Here is a 20,154-nt window from a genome sequence, read left to right as displayed (position 1 = left end):
ATAAAAACATACAGGTGTACATTGAAATCCTCATTCATTAATTCAATTTTAAAAACATTTATTAATAAACTTAAAAATGAATGTGTTCTAAAAGTTTCTTATTAGTTATTATTAGTTATCTACAACTTGGGAAACAGGCACACCATCCCACCACACTGCATCAAGACAAGTAACCCTAAGCTTACATTTTTTCCTTCCACTATCAGTGGACATGGTCTGTCCCCAAAATCTCTATCCCCAACATGCCCCTACTGCCAACACACCCTCCCTCCTCCAAAAAAAATCAACAGTAGTGTTTTGCACAATTGGGGCAACAAAGCTATTTATTATTATACTTGAAACACTGATCATATATTATCTCTTTCCTTGTCTTTCTGAGGGCTCCAGGTATTATTAACTCTACTGTTTCTCTTCCCCACCTATAACCTGTTGCTTGGATCAGTACTCCTCTCCTCCTCTGACCTACTGCTGGAAAGCATGGTCTCACAGCTTCTCTCCCATCCTAGATCCCTAACATAAGCTTTGCAGACTTCAAAGGGTTTGGACTGCGACAGACAATCAAGTGAGGACTAATGATCCAATCTTATCCCTTTACTTGTATTCTTGACACCAAAAAAGTTCCTTCCAACAGAGACAAAGTAGCTTTTACAGGTGACATCAAGAACTACAAGATTCACCTACATGGTGATTATCCCAGGAGTTTTACTTCTGCTACTGTTGAGTCTTCCAACTTAGGGAAGAACAGCAATGAAGTAAAGACGTATTCTCCTCTTTTCTTAGAGTGTCCAACAGTGTCACACCTTGGCCTAAAATGACACTGAGTTTGAGGACCAGGTCTAGGTTACAAGGAGGTCCTAGACAGGAAAAAAAGAAGAAGAAAGAAAAAAAACCCTGAGGCAAAAAAAAAAAGAAAAAGTAGAAATTGAACTTTTCTAATTGACAGAAACAGAAATTCTTCTGATCGCAGATCTAGGAACTTCCATCAGTAGTCAACAAATTATCTAAATATTATTATGAAACATTTATGATCTCTGCACAGATAAAATGCCTTATGCTTGCAAATACAAAATATAACATTTTAAATCCCATTTTTCTAAATATATACACATAACCTACAATACACCAGAAAAACATTTGCTCATATATATTAATTAATTTAAAACTATGTTACCATCTAATATGATGATTAGAATTTTCACTCTAAAAATCTGGGCCCAAAGAGGAAGATAAACCACAAAAGAATAAAATGTAGATTTGAATGAGAGGAGGAAACCTTTTTCAATTAATATCTGAACAGGCTTCAATAAGAAGTAAATACTTCAAAATATATGAGAAAAATTAGAAACAATAAGAAAAAAATGTAAATATTAAAGTCTTCCCTATCAGAGACTTTGAAGGCTTTCCCTCAGTTTTCAATTTGTTCTTTAGTTTTAAGTAACCATCACACTCCCACTCACATTATCATGTCTTTCCCAAACACGAGCATTATTAGCAAAGCCAGAGTGACAGTGGTGAAAGCCTGTTGAGTTATTCTCCTATTTCTCCTCTCCATTTGTAGAGTAAATAAATATCAGAAGTTTTAATATTTTTTAACTGAAAAAGAAAATGAAGGGAATTCCCTGGCGGTCCAGCGGTTAGGACTCTGAGCTCTCACTGCCAAGGGCCCGGGTTCGATCCCTGGTCAGAGGAACTAAGATCCCACAAGCCGCGCGGCATAAAGAAAATGAAAAACATGGGACACAAAGTTTAAATCTATTAAGACACGACAAAAAGTCTTAATAAATGGGAAATGTCCTCCTTTCCCCGGAAACTTACAAATATCACAATGTACTCATAGCTTCATGCTATAAATATGACTGAGAAGGGAGAAACACAGGGGCCACTTTTTAAATTGTTTCTGAATCCTGTTTACTAAAATCTTGTCAATAAAACATATTAGTTCTAGTATTCTCACTGCAATCCACAATTACGTCTTTTTGAGTTCTCATCTTCCGGTAGCATAAATGAAAGCATAAAACACTTTAATCTGGATAAGTAGCACCATAATATTAGGAAACTGTGAAATAACTAAGCAATTAAAGCTACATAATTACTGGTACTAACTGGTAAGAGAATAAATCTCTATCCACTGGCATCCTAAAATTAAAAGTGTTATATTAAAAATAAGACCTCTTCATATTTATATTTCTTAGTTTTGAAAGAAAAACAGTTACGTTTATTTGTTGCACAGTGTGAGAGAATTTTTTCTTAACATAATTTAAGAAAAAAGAACTTTCTGGAACAATCTTGACGATTGCTTATATGTAGATAGAGAAAAACAATTTCAAACTGAATTCAAAACAGATTCGTCAGCACTAAACTGACTACACAGGTATGAGGAAGGCAATATTGTAGCACTGTGCAGAAAATACATTTTGTTAAAAGACTCTGCAGGGAGAATATCCCATGCTGGCAACTACTATAAAGTGAAGTAAACAGAACTGCAACAAACAAAACGACCAAAAAGAGAATAGAAGACACTTTATATATACCAATACCAGTTAACATTTCAACTGCTACTAAATATCTGCTGAAAAAGCTCCAACTCAACTGTATATGAAAAGCAGAGTGGGATTTGGGGGAGGTAGGAAAGACTAAAATTTACTGAAAACCAATTCTATAAATAAATGTTAAACAACTGCTTTCTATATGTAAATGTCAGTGCATATTACAATACAAATTAACACCGATAACTTATTAAATGTTTGATAACTTGTACAGAAAGTAAAATAGCAGCCACCTGTGGGATTTTAGTTTTAATTTACAAATATGAAAATCAGATAAATTTGCATAACTTAAAATATGCAATCAATGTTCATTTCGAATCACCGATAGTTAGGAAGCGCGTAAGAGGCATGCACCTGAAAAAACTAGATCCTCACAGATCCCCACAGTAAAAGTCTTAGTTTCACAATACAACTATTTTTACAGACACAAATTGCTACATACCTGCACCTACATTCTTAGTCTTTTTGAAATTGTCATGTTATAATCGAAATATTTCATTAAATTCTAAATTATTCGAAAATCTAGAGAGATGTCCACAAAACTGTCCAAAACACTGTCGCTTAGGTTCTAAAGTCAGTAATTTCAAACACTGCAGAACCAGACTCTGATAACCGGCACCACATAACATACGCATGGATTGTACTGCATAAGCATTTGGATTTACTGCAACAGTATTTTTGGCAAAACTTTGAAAACTTGAGGTGTGAAGATTTTTACAAACTTTTAAATTATTTCTTCAAAAAAACCCCAAAACCTTAAGAGGTTGCGTACGCCCATAATTTTCAAAGTAGTTCAAATTATCTGAAAACCTCGGAATATAACCGAATAGCTCGACACTACGCTCCACAAACAAGATCCTACCGATATCATTCACGTGGTATCGACTCTGAATAATTTTCCAGCCACATAAATTATTTTAAGCTATTTAGAAAGAGACAATGCCAAACATCAGAGCCTCTCCTTTCATTCCACCTTTCCGGGTTTCTGACAGATAGTTGCCAAAAGTAACTACCTAGGGACTGTGAAGATAAAGTAGCACTCCTCAACTCCGAGGGCCTGCGTCGTAATCACTGCCGGGAAATAACCAAGACCAAATATAACCAAAAGTAAGATACCTTTCCCTAACGGGTCTGGAATGTGTAAAGAGGGAGCTTCTCAATCTAAGACCATACTCCGGCACCCTTCCATCTCATACCAATGCGAATACCGCGCAAGAGTTCCCAAGCTCACATCAAATGGCAGTGACCCAGCAAAGCCTCCAGTCTGAATCCACTTGCTCCCTTAGGCAAACTCGCCAGAATCAGAACCAGGGCGAGAAACCAGTCAGGAGCACAGGGACCTATTGCAGAGTTAAGGGTGGGATGCTCAAGGAAAGCTCAAAATTCCGGCGTGACCCAAGCAGGTATGGAGGACAAGCGGGGCCTCCCAATCCCGGGCCCACCCAACGCCTTTCCCCCGGTACCCACGCCAATTCACGGAGTTCACACTTACCTCCTCGCCGAGCTCCTTTCGCAAGCGCAGTCCGGAGGCGGCACCGCCGCCGCCGCTCCAAGGAGCTGGGGAGGCGACTCTCTGTCCCCGCGCCTTGCCCCGGGAAGACGACAGCGAGAAGGAGGTGCGCGCGCGGCTCCCGGGAACCGGTCCTCGGCTACCGAGGGACTCCGGGATGGCTGGGGAGCGGAACCCGCCCGCCGCTTCGCCAGGGTCAAGCGAGCCTGGGACGTAGGAAAAAAAGGAACGAAGAGAGACTGGAGAGTAAGAAAAGACAAGGAAAACACTATCAGGCCGCTAGGAGGATCGCCTCAAAACGCCGCCGGAAGTCAAGAGTTCTTCCTGTTCCTCTGTAGACCGAGGCAGCTTCCGGCTGCCAGATTAGTCGTCAGCGCGTATGCACCACCCCTTTGTGGACACGCCCTCTGGGCGTAACGTCGCCTCCTAGGCGTGCGGTCGAAATCAAAAAACCTGTGCCTAACGAGCTAGCCCTGGAGAAGAAACCGGGAATCCGGGAGAGATAATATACCCAATTAACAGTGAATTTAGGAAAAAGCGTTTTCTCCTTTTATTACATAATTTCTTACAATAAACAGCTGTTGTGAATATGCAAAAGTGCCACGATTGTTGTCGAAGATAACTGCATTCATTCGCTCAACGTTTTTATTGAGCAGCTGGAGTGACAGGTGGTATTTGTCCTGTTTTTCACACTCCTCTGCTTTCTCGGCCATCGCCTATTACAGTGGAGCAAACGGAATGCACGGATGTGTTTTTAAAGGCGCTAGCAGAAACTTACTGTATATTTGGAGCAGAAATCTTTAATGTACTTGTGACAGCCTTTCCTCTTCTTGTTCAGGATGCAATGCTCTGCATGAAAGTAGTTATTACAGTTGCTTGAGGTGTCTAGTCAAATGTCGCGAATCAAAGAAAAAAATCAGTACCTAGCCTCTCAAAAAAAAAAAAAAAGGAAAAAGAAATGTGAACCCTTGTCTGCCTTAATTTTAAGGTAGCATTTATTTTGTTCTTTGACAAAACCAAGGAATGGGAAGACCTTTTATGAAAACTGATAAAACTTAAAAAGAAACTGGTACAAAGATTTGGTTTGGCTTGAATCAGTAAATTAAAATATGGGAACAGAGTGAAAAAATCAAGGGCATTAAACATTCTTGATGACATGCCAAGCTATTTTAGAGACAGCAGCGAAAGCTTCTGTACAAGTGGGTTTGATGTAACTCTCTGGCAGCAAGAATCCGTATCTGCCTGTATCTCGAAGTTCAATTGTAAATGAATATTTGATGCCCAAGTCATGGATCCAGTCATCCGAACCTCCAGGAGCTAGATCTACAAAAAGAAAAAAGAAATTACTTTTTGAAATACAGATGTTTCAAATTAACTAACAAGATGGGATTTTTTCCCCTAAAAATGAAAATAGCTTTGCTTTTTTCTGATTATTAAATAATCTAATTTTGTGGAAGAAAATAGAGATTGAAGGAAAGCAGGTTAAGGAAGAAAATGAAAATTACCCACATAACCCTACCAAGGAGTGATGGTCACCATTTATATTCTAGTGCTTTCTTTTTCAGTGCATACTTTAACATAATTTTTTCCTACATAAATAAGATTATTCTATACAAGCTATTCAGGAACATTCCTAAACATAATCTATCCTGGCCAGCTTTATGTATCAATGAGTTCAAATCTACCTTATCATTTTTTTTCTTTAATTTTTGGCTGCATTGGGTCTTTGTTGCTGCACGCGGGCTTTCTCTAGTTGCGGTGCGAGGGCTTCTCATTGCAGTGGCTTCTCTTGTTGCGGAGCATGGGCTCTAGGCACGGGAGCTTCAGTAGTTGTGGCACATGGTCTCAGTAGTTGTGGCGTACGGGCTTAGTTGCTCCGTGGCATGTGGGATCTTCCCGGACCAGGGCTTGAACCCATAACCCCTGCACTGGCAGGTGGATTCTTGACCACTACACTACCAGGGAAGTCCTACCTTATCATTTTTAATGATCTCATAGCATTGCTCTGTAAAGCTGGATGTAATTAATTTTAATAATTATTTATTTGGAGAGCTTTAATTTTTTTCTAATATAAACAACTTTACAATGAACATCCTTGTGTATACATAATTGTTTCTTTGTTTCTTTAGAATGTTTTCTCCCAGAAACAGATTTGCTAGTCTAAGGGTATGTACTTTTCACAGTTGTGCTGCATGTTGCCAAATAGCCTTCAAAAGAATTGAACTAATTTATACCTCCATTAGCAGGGTATGAATATGCCCATGCTCCATTCCCATACCATCCATGTGAATTATACATTTCTGGCAATTTCGTGGGTGAAAAATAATATCAAAATTGTCTTTATGTTTGATTATCAGTGAGTTGAACATTTTTTTGGTATATTTATTGACCATCTCTATATTTTTATCAATTGTCTTTGCTCATTTTTCTTCTTGATTCATTTTATAGATTACCTATAAAAGCAGCATTAGTGTTATTAGCTCTGTGTAATATGTGGAGATTTTTTTTTCTTATTTGGTAATTTAGCCTTCTACTTGGTTTATGGCAGTGTTTTTATATTAAAATATTTTATGTATCTGGAATTTATTTTGGAGAAAGACATGTTAGTAATCTAATTACAATTTTTTTCTAAGTAACTCACCAGTTTTTCCAACCCTATTAATTGAACAATCTAACATTCTTTTTTTTTTTTTTTTGCGGTACGCGGGCCTCTCAACTGTTGTGGCCTCTCCCGTTAGCGGAGCACAGGCTCCGGACGCGCAGGCTCAGCGGCCATGGCTCACAGGCCCAGCCGCTCCGCAGCATAGGGGATCCTCCCGGACCGGGGCACGAACCCATGTCCCCTGCATCGGCAGGCAGACTCCCAACCACTGCGCCACCAGGGAAGCCCAATCTAACATTCTTAACTGTTTGAAATGCCTTCTTTATGAGATACTAGAGCTTATATATCTGAGTGTCTTTCTCTACTCAGTATTCCCTTCTATTGATGTCACTTCCAGGCTGAGTTCCTTTACATTGAACCTTCTTGTTTATCCATAATTGCTTCTTTGTGTCTTTATAATTAGTATAATTAAAACAAAAAAAACCCCCTGCAACTAAGGCAGGTTTATAATGTGTTTTAATACTTGGTTGGAGCAAATTCTCTCTTATTAATCTTATTTTTCAGAATTTTACAAGCTCTTCTATCAAATGTATTCTTTCAAATGAAGTTCAAAGTCATTTAAGTGTTCATTGGGACCGCATTAAATATACAAACTAATTTAGAATGACTGGCACTTTTTTTTGTATTGCTTTTCCACTCAAAAACATAGTGGGTTTCTCCTTTTATTTGTCTTCATTTATGTACACCAGTAAAGTTTTCTAGGTTTTTCATAGAGATCATATGGATTTGTGTGCGCACATATATACATTTAACAATGAATCTATATATCTATGTATGTATCTATATGTACACATCTGCATGTGTGTACATGTATATTGGGGGGGCAGTAGGATCTTTTTTCCATCTTACTTTCTTCCTGATTGTTTTTGGTATATAAGTAAGTTATAGATTCATATATATTTAGCTCATAGTCAGCCACCTTACTCAACTCTTTGTTACTAATATTTTTGTGTTTTCCAGGTAGACAATCATATAATATGCAAAGTGATCATTTTTCCTCCTTCCAATACCTGTACTTGAATTAATGACAAAGGTGTTTACTGAAGCACTGTTTATACTGAAGTATTGAAAAATATCCATCAACAGTGGATTAGTTGTTATTCATTCAGCAAATATTTCTGATAGCTATTATTAATATTTGGCATTTATTCTTCCAGTTTTTTTTATACTGACGTACATGCGCATGCGCGCGCGCACACACACACACACACACACACACACACACAGATTTGTATTGAATGAATGCATGCCTGGAGATGGAATGATTTCATCAAAACAGGAAGTTGCTCTAGAAGCACCTCCAGCCCTGAGGCACTATGGTCATGCTTTGGAGAACAACAGGAGAGAGAAGATGGGAATCAAGAAAACTCTGAATTATGAAAGGAAGTTGTGACCCAGAGCAAGGACCTGGGTCGGCAAAGGCAGAGATAGACCAGTGACAGCAAGAGACAGAGATACCATGTGGACCAACCTGGCCTCAGTTTGTCCTGAGACAATTTGCGATGATTGAGGAGGAAGAGGAAGATTCTGGACTTTCTACTAATAGAGCCTTTGGTGCTCAAGTAATTTATTGAAAATAATATGGATGTGATTATTAATATGAATGTGTTTTTATCCCCCTATAAATCATACCTGTTAAAGGAAACTCTGGGACTTGGAACATATTATCTCAAAGCCTTTTCACATGCCATTTCCTCTCCCTGTTTTTTTCCCACACCTTTGTTTGGCAGCCACTTACTGGGTAGGTCTCCCAGACATGTCACCTACCGGGGAAGACCTTCCCAGGCCACCTGAGCTAAGTTGCCTCTCTCTCAGGCAGTCATTTTCAAACCTATACACTTATATTATGTTGTTCACTTATCAATGGGATTACACTATATTTTACTATTTAATTGTTTACATCAGAGATTGCCGAACTTTTTCTGTAAAGGACCAGATAATTAATATTTTAGGCTTTGAGGGCCACATAGTCTATGTCAGAGCTACTCAACTCCACTGCCCTGAAAGCTATATAGACAATATGCAAACGAATGAGTGTGGCTGTGTTTGAATAAAGCTTTATTTGTGGACACTGAAATTTGAATTTTACATAATTTTCGCATGTCACAAAATCTTATTCTTCTTTTGGTTTTCTTCAACCATTTAAGAAATGGAAAAACCATTCTTAGCTTACAGGCTGTCCAAAAACAAGCAGTGGGCTGGATTTGGCCTATGGGTTATAGTTTGCTGACACCTTGTTACATGCTTATTTTCTGTTTCTCTTCTCCCATCTCCCCCTCCAGTTTCAAAAAGAGCAAAATTGTCTGTTATCCCACTGTGGATACAAAGGAGTCCCTCAATAAATATCTCCCAGCAAAAATTAATTTAAAATATTTGTTAAGAGCTTGCCACATACATGTTCCCATCAGTGTGATACAAACAAAGGACATTCAACTGTAGTGTGCCATGAGCTATACTCTTGGACACAGGTTGCCACTACAAAGCATCGAATGTAAATGTTATTCCTAGATTTGTACGGTGTTCAACCTGCACAACCTTACATGGTAGCCCTGGGCATCTTAAACATTCTTTTGACCCTTTATGACTTTTTCTGCTTCACTCAACTAGCGTGATACCAATTCTATAATCCCTACTCTATAGCACTGAGCATAATTTCTTAAGTATCATTTTGGTTTCTTTTTAGTATATTTATGTATTAATATAGCCTTGTTCAGTACTGTCATAGTTATTATGCTTCCAATTCTAACTGTTATAATCCAACTGTTTTACATGGGACCATGTTTAAAGATTCCACTTAGAAAAATTAAATCCACACAGAAAAACCAAACACAAATTTCTTTAGTACCTCACAGTCCCCTAAGATCTTAAGAAGAAATACTTACATAAACTTTCTGAACCACTGCCATGTGTATATCTGGTATTTTTATTAGTATTCTCAATAGCATGGACTGCTTCACTGGCCACTAGAGACTGAAATCAATAGGATATGGAATTTCAGTTAATGTACAGCTTTAAAACAAGACAGGTAGAAGTTTCTTAAAAAAACAAAAACCCAATCATATATTTATTCAATCAAACTGTATATATGAAGAAGTAGAGAGCAGAATGCTTGTTGCCAGGGGCTGGGGGTGGCTGAGGGAGGAGAACGTGGAGATGCTGGTCAAAGGATACAAACTTCTAGTTATAAGATGAGTAAGTTCTGAGGATCTAAAATACAGCCTGGTGACTATAGTTAACAATACTGTATTATATACTTGAAAGTTGCTAAGAGAGTAGATCTTAAGTGTTCTCACCACAAAAGAAGAAACTAATTATGTGAGGTGATGAACGTGTTAATTAACTTTATTGTGGTAATCATTTCACAATATATATGTGTATCAAATCGTCACATTGTACACCTTGTACTTACACAATGTTATAAGTCAATTATATATCAATAGAGCCGGGGTGTGGGGAGAATTGTATATATGAAAAATCTGCATTTATCCAAGAGATAAATTGAGAAGAATAAATTAACTTTTAAAAATGTTTTACTCTTTACGGAACTCACAGTTGGGTGGCTTTAGACACAGACTCTTCCAATATATTGAAATTTTATTTAAGTTGAAGAAAAAATAATTCTCATATGCCTTTTTTAGGAATTCATTTATTTTGTAAAACAAAGTATATGTAACAAAATTATACTGTAAAACAAAGTATAACTATATTTCAAAGGCAAACAACTAGACAAAATTTTCACCAAACTTTAAACCCAGCTTCTCTAAACAATACACATATGTCAGCAATGTATGATTCCCTCCTCATCCTTCTCACAAACCCTATTTCCTTTTTGTGTAAAATGTCTAATACCTCCCAAAGACTCATCAAATATAAAAGTTTATGTTCCTGGTGTGCTGCAGGATAGTAACCAAGTCCCCTGTTCCACTACTTTTGTTTCTAGCTTATGCAGATCTTTTCTGAAATTGGCCCTAGCATCATGGTATTCACTGTCTCTCCCTTGAAGGACCTGAGGAATATCAGTGGATATGATGTGTCATTCCTCTGCTCAAAACAAAAGTTTTAATGGAACCCCCTGATCTACAGACTAAAATGTAAATTTATCCTGACATTCAGACCAGGTGACCTCTGCTTCACAGGCTGACCTCATCTACTTTCTGAGGAATCAACTTCCTTTTTTTGCCCCTACATTCCCCTGAACATACTTCCTGTGGGGAGAACCTTGGCCACAGATTAGAAAGTCTTCCCCTCTGGGTCCACTTAGAGAAATCCTATCTTTCAGTATCTGGCTGAAATTGTGCCTGTTCCTTCACTTCACTGGCACTTTATCATTCCTTTTTCTTTACAGTATGTCACACCTTAATAGATTATAAGCCCTCGGGACAGGGACTTTATCCCCTCACTTATCTTCTGAATGAATTAATGAGGCCACCCCTAGCTATCCCAGTCAGAAGTGAGCTGTACCATCTGTGTCACTTACTTAGTAGTTACTATACCTTAGAGTACAGCTATCTGTAACAATTGCTAATGGCTGAGCTCCCTGACCATATCATAATCTCTTAAAGGGCAGGGTCCTACCTGATGCTTCTTTCAATGTCCAACACAGTATTTTACACATAATTACTCTCAACAAACACTTGTGATGACAGTAATCCAAAAATAATTCAAAACCACACTAAGTCTATTTCCAGATCATGATGAATATCCTCTCACTTCTTCAAAGATAACACCAATAAAGGAGCTTTCCTTAAAAGTTTTCCCTTGAGAGGAAAAAGGAATCATAACTATCAAGGATGTTTCTGTTCTAAATGAGTTATTCTTAGCAACTGCAAATAACTTTATATTTGTCATCAGGAATTGCTAGCCCCGAATGTGGCTATAGTTTATTCTGTTAAGAGAACCAGAGCAAAACAAGTCAATAAGAAACAAACCATTACATAAAGATCAGACGTTGGGCAAGAAGTGGAGTGTTGCCATAGCACTTCCATTGTCTAGAGAGCATCAGGGATGAGGATTTGTCCAAACCTAGCCACAGTCCATCAAGAACCCTTGCATCCTTTGCCATTAACCCAAGCATAGAATATCTGGGACCAAAAAGTGATGAGTGGGTAGCAGACTGTGCAAGTCCTCTTTGAACTCACTGTATCATCCACTGCATTCCACAAAAGGAGGGAGGTCTTGCCTCAGTGCTGAAATTGGAGTTGCTTTTAATAGGACCAAACCCCTGCAAGTTAGGAAGGTCAGTGTATAAACAATTCCCAATGCTAGTATCAAATCGATAAGTATTGTGCTAAGACTTGATCTGTGGCGGGCTGTTGTAGAAAGCTAGCGCCTACAAACAGACCAGTAATTCCAGAAAGCCTTGTCCTTGTCCTTGTTCATATGGCTTCATATGTAGATCAGGTCAAGGTAGACTGGTTCCCTCCTGAGGTTCCAAGAGCTTGTCTGACATTTTCCTAGAGAGCCCCTCTGCTACACGGAAGTTCATGTCCTCAAAATAAGGCTCAGTTCTTTACAATCTCTCAATGAACCCTGACCTAGGGTGACTCTCAGAAATGTTAGATCAAGATATAAAGCATCTATCCCCCTTTGTCCTCTACAGAACATTTTCCCCCACAGTTTTTGATACTTGAACTACGTATTATTTTACTTCTGAAATGCTAATGAGAAAATTAATTAAGCAGCACTTACTAGTTCCTCGTGGTCTTTGCTTTTGCTTCTGCTATAGGAATACGGAAACACTATCTTCTGGGAGTATGAATGCATGCTGACGTAAGCTTTAATGTGGTTGATATTTCTTCTCAAGAAATCAGCCACTGCCTTCACTTCTGGTTCCGACTCAGGGTAGAGTCCACAGTAGGTTTCCGAGCATGAGAAACTCGAGGCACCTTCCCCTGTAGTGAAATTGATGGAGTGGAATCATAAGTAGATATTGCAACCTATTGTAATTTGTGATCTCCCTGACCATGTATTCTCCTAATATATAGGGTGTAACATTTTTAGATAAACGGATTCACTCGAGCTCTGTCAAGAACATATTTCTAATGTCCCCTAAATGTTGTTTATGTTTATTTTGAATTCAAATATTTACATGCCCTCATAGCAAGCCATCCAACAGTTGCTGCCTGAGGGCAGCCATCTTGCAGCCTCAAGAAAGTGGCTAAGAGAGTCTCAGCAATGCCAGCTCTGCCCCCAAACTTGTGGTTACAAGAGAAAAATAAACCCCATTTTCTTTCATCATTGTAACTTTGTTTTTTTCTGATATGTGTAGCTTAAAAATCACTAATTAATACAGCCCATAAAAGTCTCATTTGAGAACTCAGAATATGTAAGTCTGCCTTCAGGGCTACTTCCAACTTGCTAAAGTGGTTTAGTAAGTAAAATGGAAGGGCGATCTTTGGTGCTAGACTAATATGTGTTCATTCCTTTGAGAAATTATACAAAACATCACTTCGGATGGTAGCCTGACTCCCATCACTTCCCTCCTCTGTACCTAATTCACAGCGGTAGAGCCCCAGGGAGCCACCTCTGACCCAGAAAGACTCTTCCCTCCTGGAAACCGTTTATCAGCCCCAGTTTGGGTCCCTCACTTGTCTTTGGCCATTCAGAATCCCTCCGCTGATAACTTGAAATCAAGACACAGATTCTAGTTTCAGTCAAGCTACTCTCTTGAAAGCAAAGAAGATAACAACAATAACATCACCAGCTGACATCCAAAGAACACAAGCTATCTGTCAGAAACTCTGCTAAGACTTACAGGCGATATCTCATTTAATCTTTACGGCAAACCTGTGAAGTAAATGCTCTTATTTTAGGAGACTCAAATTGGGCACCATTGGTGGTAACCATTCTTTACAATAAGAGGCTATCATCACTTGATTTCAATCTTGTCTTTGCCATTTAATAGCTATATGGCTTGGGTAATTTTTATTTTTATTTTTATTTTTTTTGCGGTACGCGGGCCTCTCATTGTTGTGGCCTCTCCCATTGTGGAGCACAGGCTCCGGACACGCAGGCTCAGCAGCCATGGCTCACGGGCCCAGCTGCTCCGCCGCATGTGGGATCTTCCCGGACCGGGGAACGAACCCGTGTCCCCTGCATCGGCAGGCGGACTCTCAACCACTGCGCCACCAGGGAAGACCTGGGTAATTTTTTTTAACCTATAAGTCAAAAGTTGATGTACTCTAAGTTAGTCCTTTATAGGAATGAATAACGGTAATGGAAGATGAGGCCTTAAATTGGACACTACTTTTAGACTTCCATGATAAGGACTGTTTGGAATCCCCATTCTATGTAACATCAACAGAACTTTCGTGGCCCAGCAGGAAATCTGAATACGCATATGCTCTCTGGCTTCCCAAAGCAACCAAGCGAGACAAATTCTTTTTACTCAATGGGTATTTTACATTAAAAAAAACACTTGTGGCACAAGATGGGCATCTGACACGGTCAACTCTTAACATGTTGGAAATTTTCGTTTCAAATATACTTCTGTTTTATTTTTTAAAATGCCAGTAAGGCACTGCTAATTGTTAAGACTCAACAGTAATTTTACAAAGTTCTAGTCTTCTATTTTGGCATTTAAGCTGTTTATCACTCACTTGCATTTCAATCAATATTCTAGAGTGGTTGAGAAAGAGTAGAATTACTGGGCATGCCCTAGGAGGCAAGTCAATCTTGATTTTTTTAAACCTATCTATACCTCAATTTCCTTATCTACTAAATGGATAAATTATAAAATGCTTTTCCCAGTGCTGGCATATACTGAGTGTTTAGTAACTTGTTTATCAGCTTTATCATCATCATTATTGTCACATGGATTGGGACACAGAGAAGGCCAGTGTGCATTGCAGAGATGAGGTGGGGAGAGAAAGGAGCCATTGAGCCCCTTATAGTGCTCCAGGCCCAGTTCTAGTCTGTTTCTGAGGTCAGCCTGCATCCCAGTCCTTGGGTTCCATGCGCTACTCCATGATCCTTATTATCCTTACAGAGCCTGCCTTTCTTACTTTATACATAAAGCTTGCCTTTCTTACTTAAGCTTGCTCTATTTTCTTCCTTTTATTGCAACAGAAACAGCCTTAATGTTTGTCAAACATTCCCCCCGCCCCCAAGAAAATGTGCTGAACACCCAAGGCTTTTCCAAGTATTTGTGTCAATTTTTAATCAATAATGTTATTGGACAAAACATTTTTGATAGTTTAGTTACGTTTGAATACTTTTAATTTATTTAACCCCATATGTATAGAGTTTATCATTTCAAATGTAATCAATAAAAAAATTATTCATGAGATATTTTGTGTTGCTTTTTCATACTAAGTCTTTGAAGTCTGATGTGTATTTTATACTCATTGCACACCTCAGTTCAGACAAGCCACATTTCAAGTGCTCAATGGCCACATGTGGCTAGTGGCTACCATACTGGACAGTGTAGCCTCAAATTCTCATTTTGTGACTGTGATTCTAGAGATTTCAAACTTTTGGTTGAAAGAGCCATGTGGAGTCAGGAGACTTGTGTTTGAGATTCTGTTTTGCCATTAAATAGGCATGTTAATCTGGGCAAGCTATTTCATCTCTTTCAGCCTAAGTTCTTTATCCATACCAAGAGGTGCTTGGTCTTCCAGGTCCCTTCACGCTCAACCATTCTTTGATCTATAGGCAATGAGATCAAAAAAGTATCTAGGGCTTCCCTGGTGGCACAGTGGTTGAGAGTCCACCTGCCAATGCAGGGGACACGGGTTCGTGCCCCAGTCCGGGAAGATCCCACATGCTGCGGAGCGGCTGGGCCCGTGAGCCATGGCCGCTGAGCCTGCGCGTCCAGAGCCTGTGCTCTGCAACGGGAGAGGCCACAACAGTGAGAGGCCCCCGTACCGCAAAAAAAAAAAAAAAAAAAAGTATCTAGAGTAGGCACACTCATAGAGACAAAAAGTAGATTAGAAACTACCAGAGGCTCCTATGGGTGGTGAATAAGGAGATATTGCTCAACAGTTACAGAGTTTCTGTCTGAGATGATGAAAAGTTTTGGGAATGGATGGTAGGTAGTGATGGTTGCACAAGATCATGAATGTACTTAATGCCACTGAACTGTACTTAAAATGGTTAAAGTGGCAATTTTATGTTATATATGTTTTATGACAATTTTTTAAAAAATTGAAAGACCACATGGTCTCTAGAAAAAGAAATAAAAGATTTTTTCCATCCCATGCCAGTTGCAAAAACTGTGTAGTTTAACTTAATATTTCAGAAAATGCATGGAGCTGTTTTAGGAAGTTTGAGATCAGAGGTCCTCATAAATACCCCCTGTTATGGACTGAATTCTACCCCCCCACACCAATTCATATATTGAAGCCCTAACCCACAATGTGCTATATTTGGAGATAGGGCCTTTAAGGAGGTAATAAAGGTTTAATGAAGTCATAAAGGTAAGGCCATGATCCACTATGGCTCTTGTCCTTATAAGAAGAGAGAGACACCAGGGATGCTTGCACACAGAGAAAAGGCCATGTGAGGACACAGCAAGAATGCGGCCATCTGCAAGCCAAGGAGAGAGGCCTCAGGAGAAACCCACCCTGCTGATAACCTTGATCTTGGACTTACAGCCTCCAGAACTGCAGGAAATAAATGTCTCTTGTTTGAGCCTTCCAGTCTGTGATACTGTCTTATGGCAGCCCTAGCAGACTAAGATACCCCTACACCTATTCCCATCTCCAGCACACACACACACACATACACACACACACACACAATTTTAATAAAGAGGAAAGGTAAAATGAACATAAAATGAATAAGTAGGCTTGATATATCACTTCCTATTAATAAGTGAGGTGCTCCTTTAGATCCTTTACAAAGTATCTTAAAGGCACATTCTAGGTGTAGGGACAAGGAAAAGATTAGATGTAATTCCTTTTTCTCACTGTCTTACTCACATATTACTGAAGAGATGCTGGGGCACTTGGCAGAAAAAGAGTTCCTCACTGTTATTTTTTGGTTTTATGTGAAACTCTCTCTTATCCATATGCTTGCTGCTTCTGTTTCTGCTTTTAACTCTTGTGATATGTAATCATACAAAACCAGGCCTAATCGGGACCTGAGATATTTCTTAATGGCAATAACAGAATATATCTTGAGTACTTGGCTGTTCAAATTAGGTAATGCGGGCTTCCCTGGTGGCGCAGTGGTTGAGGGTCCGCCTGCCGATGCAGGGGACACGGGTTCGTGCCCCGGTCCGGGAAGATCCCACATGCCGCGGAGCGGCTGGGCCCGTGAGCCATGGCCGCTGGGCCTGCGTGTCCGGAGCCTGTGCTCCGCAAGCGGAGAGGCCGTGGCAGTGAGAGGCCCGCGTAGCACAAAAACAAAACAAAACAAATTAGGTAATGCTAGTTTTACCGGGAAAAACATTAAGTAAAATAGAGCAGCAAAAGAGCTTGCGGATGAAAGAAGTTCCAAAAAGGAACTTATAACTGAAGAGTGATTGTCAGACTTAGAAGAATTTCAACAAACTTGGAGTTAGTCAGCCTGGCTTTATATCCCAGCTCTGCCGCTTCCCAGCTCTGTGCTCCTGGGCAAGGGACTTAACCTTTTAAAGTCTGGGTCTCTTCGTCCATGATGTGTAGATAATGAAACTCAGGGGATGGAATATATAAACTGCTCAGCACTTAGCAACTGCCAGCTCTATTTATTCAGAGGTCTTTTATATTAGCTGCTGTTTCTCTGGCTTCCTGCCCAATTATCACTGCTGTGGCAGTCTTTACACCTCAGTGGGCACTTCTTTTTTTAACATCTTTATTGGAGTATAATTGCTTCACAATGGTGTGTTGGTTTCCGCCTTATAACAAAGTGAATCAGTTATACATGTACATATGTTCCCATATCTCTTCCCTCTTGAGTCTCCCTCCCTCCCACCCTCCCTATCCCACCCCTCTAGGTGGTCATAAACCACCGAGCTGATCTCCCTGTGCTATGCGGCTGCTTCCCACTAGCTAGCTATTTTACGTTTGGTAGTGTATATATGTCCATGCCACTCTCTCACTTTGTCACAGCTTACCCTTCCCCCTCCCCATATCCTCAAGTCCGTTCTCTAGTAGGTCTGTGTCTTTATTCCTGTCTTACCCCTAGGTTCTTCATGACCTTTTTTTTCTTAGATTCCATATATATGTGTTAGCATACGGTATTTGTCTTTCTCTTTCTGACTTACTTCACTCTGTATGACAGACTCTAGGTCCATCCACCTCACTACAAATAACTCAATTTTGTTTCCTTTTATGGCTGAGTAATATTCCATTGTATCTATGTGCCACATCTTCTTTATCCATTCATCCAATGATGGACACTTAGGTTGCTTCCATGTCCTGGCTATTGTAAATAGAGCTGCAATGAACATTTTGGTACATGTCTCTTTTGGAATTATGGTTTTCTCAGGGTATATGCCCAGTAGTGGGATTGCTGGGTCGTATGGTAGTTCTATTTTTAGTTTTTTAAGGAACCTCCATACTGTTCTCCATAGTGGCTGTATCAATTTACATTCCCACCAGCAGTGCAAGAGGGTTCCCTTTTCTCCACACCCTCTCCAGCATTTATTGTTTGTAGATTTTTTGATGACGGCCATTCTGACCGGTGAGATGATATCTCATTGTAGTTTTGATTTGCATTTCTCTAATGATTAATGATCTCCAAAGGAGATATACAGATTGCCAACAAACACATGAAAGAATGCTCAGTGGGCACTTTTACTCAACAATCTTAACGACGGCTCTTACGAAGAAACCACTAAGTGATTCCCTTGAGCCTGAGGCAGGATCAACTGTTCTCTCCTCTGTTTACTAACTGTATCTGTAGCTCTCTTAAAACAACTAATTTCATGCACGTGTTCATTTGAATAGCTTTCAGAGACCCCTCAGTGTGTCAGGTACTGCACTAGGTAATGGATAGTGGTCCCTGCCCTCATGGGGTTTCTGACTTAGAGGAAGGAGGAAATGAAGAAAAAAGGTAAGTACTCTACCGAAAAGTTTTCATATGTACTCTGGGATAATGATGAAATGTTTCAAAATGATGAATTTTCACTTCTTTTTTTAAAAGGAAATACAGAAGATCATGTACCTAGGACTGTGTAGAGTAAAGGAATGGGAGGAAGAGGATGTTTCTGTGGTTTCAATAGCTGTGCTCCCTTGTCGTCACACGCTCCCACCTACAAAAATATGGGTGATTCCAGCTCACCGTTAAGTTTGGTGTGGCTCTGTAGTTGTTTCTTAAATGTAGTAACTATGAAACATAGTGAGGGGGTGGTGAACTAACACCTACCTCCCTGAGAGCAGACAATATCCCCAAATGCCTAAATCAGTGTTCACTGAGTGTCTTAACTCATTGGAATCAAGGAACAAGGAGCTCCCACAGTGCTGGACACAAGTTTCTCTTTACGATATTCATGAAAGAAAGAACTTAAGAAAGTGAATAGTGAATACGAAACAAAATGTTCTGGGATTTCCAGGATGGTCCATTGGTTAGGACTCCACGCTTCCACTGCAGGGGGCATGGGTTCAATCCCTGGTTGGGGAACTAAGGTCCCACAAGCCAAAGGGGAAAAAAACCCACAAAGTGTTTTGCAGCACTATAGAAATCAATATTTTCCAAAGCAATTGAAAGTAAGAGGTACCCACCCAACCCTAGCCTTTGATATCCTCATAATGAATGTTATTTGTCTATGAAAGTAGGAAATTTAGTGGTCACTTCCTTATGATTTCAGAGAAATAGAATTTTAGAATTTTGAAGCTAGAAGGGACCTTAAAGAACTAATCCAACTTCCTTCTTTTAAAGGTATGGATATGGCAGGGAGGAACAGGGTAAGGGTGTTTTGCTGATCTGAGTCAAACTTCATAGCACTACGTTTAACCAAAACGTTTCTTATTTAAATTATCTTCTGATTCAGATAGGCCTCCCCTCTAATCAGTTTGAATTAATGGGCTTTTAGGAATACCACCTTTTAAATGAAGAGACATTTGCTAGAAATAAAGCAAACAACCTACCACACCAGTGTTTGGAGGCAAAGTTCCTGTTCAGGTCCGTTCCGATGCAAGAATTGTTTTCATGAAAAGAACGGTTCTTTCTCCACATTCGATTCTAAATAAACAAAACACAGGTAACCAGGGCAGCCATGTTTGCAGTTCAGGAAAGACACGACTTTTAAAGCCTAAGTGGACAGTGTTGTGTTTCTCTCCATCAACCCCATCTCTTTATCCTGTCACTGTCTTCACAGTACTTCTTGCATAGCCCCTGTTCTATCCAGGTCTCAGCTGGGTTCTCTCAAACTTGAATCAACTGAAATGGTGATATTTCATGAGCTTTGACCTATACAAAAAAAAATCCATTTGGTTTTGCTAGGCTGCTTACTGGCCTTCTTATTTGGCCTTGTTTCCTTTAATTTTATGCATTGTCATTTTACGTTCCTT

At 39.5% G+C, this 20,154-nt stretch overlaps 1 protein-coding gene across 6 annotated transcripts in view; it reads right to left on the bottom strand.

Annotated features, from left to right (window-relative positions):
* Positions 1 to 20,154, bottom strand: part of ZC3H13 (zinc finger CCCH-type containing 13) — a 137,194-nt gene that overhangs the window by 83,115 nt on the left and 33,925 nt on the right. For 3 of the 6 annotated variants that reach the window (XM_081214736.1, XM_081214737.1, XM_081214734.1), the window contains exon 1: positions 4,039 to 5,198. The gene's annotated coding sequence lies outside the window, so the exon portion shown is untranslated. Of the gene's footprint in view, positions 1 to 681; positions 855 to 4,038; positions 5,380 to 9,600; positions 9,689 to 12,406; positions 12,610 to 19,731; positions 19,826 to 20,154 lie in introns of those variants that run through there. The other 3 variants (XR_014013597.1, XM_081214735.1, XM_081214733.1) reach the window with 3 other exon arrangements.

This window comes from Mesoplodon bidens (genome assembly GCF_964165515.1).
Source record: "Mesoplodon bidens genome assembly, chromosome: 17".
In the NCBI taxonomy this organism is placed as follows: domain Eukaryota; kingdom Metazoa; phylum Chordata; class Mammalia; order Artiodactyla; family Ziphiidae; genus Mesoplodon; species Mesoplodon bidens.
This window is presented reverse-complemented; position numbering and strand designations above follow the sequence as displayed.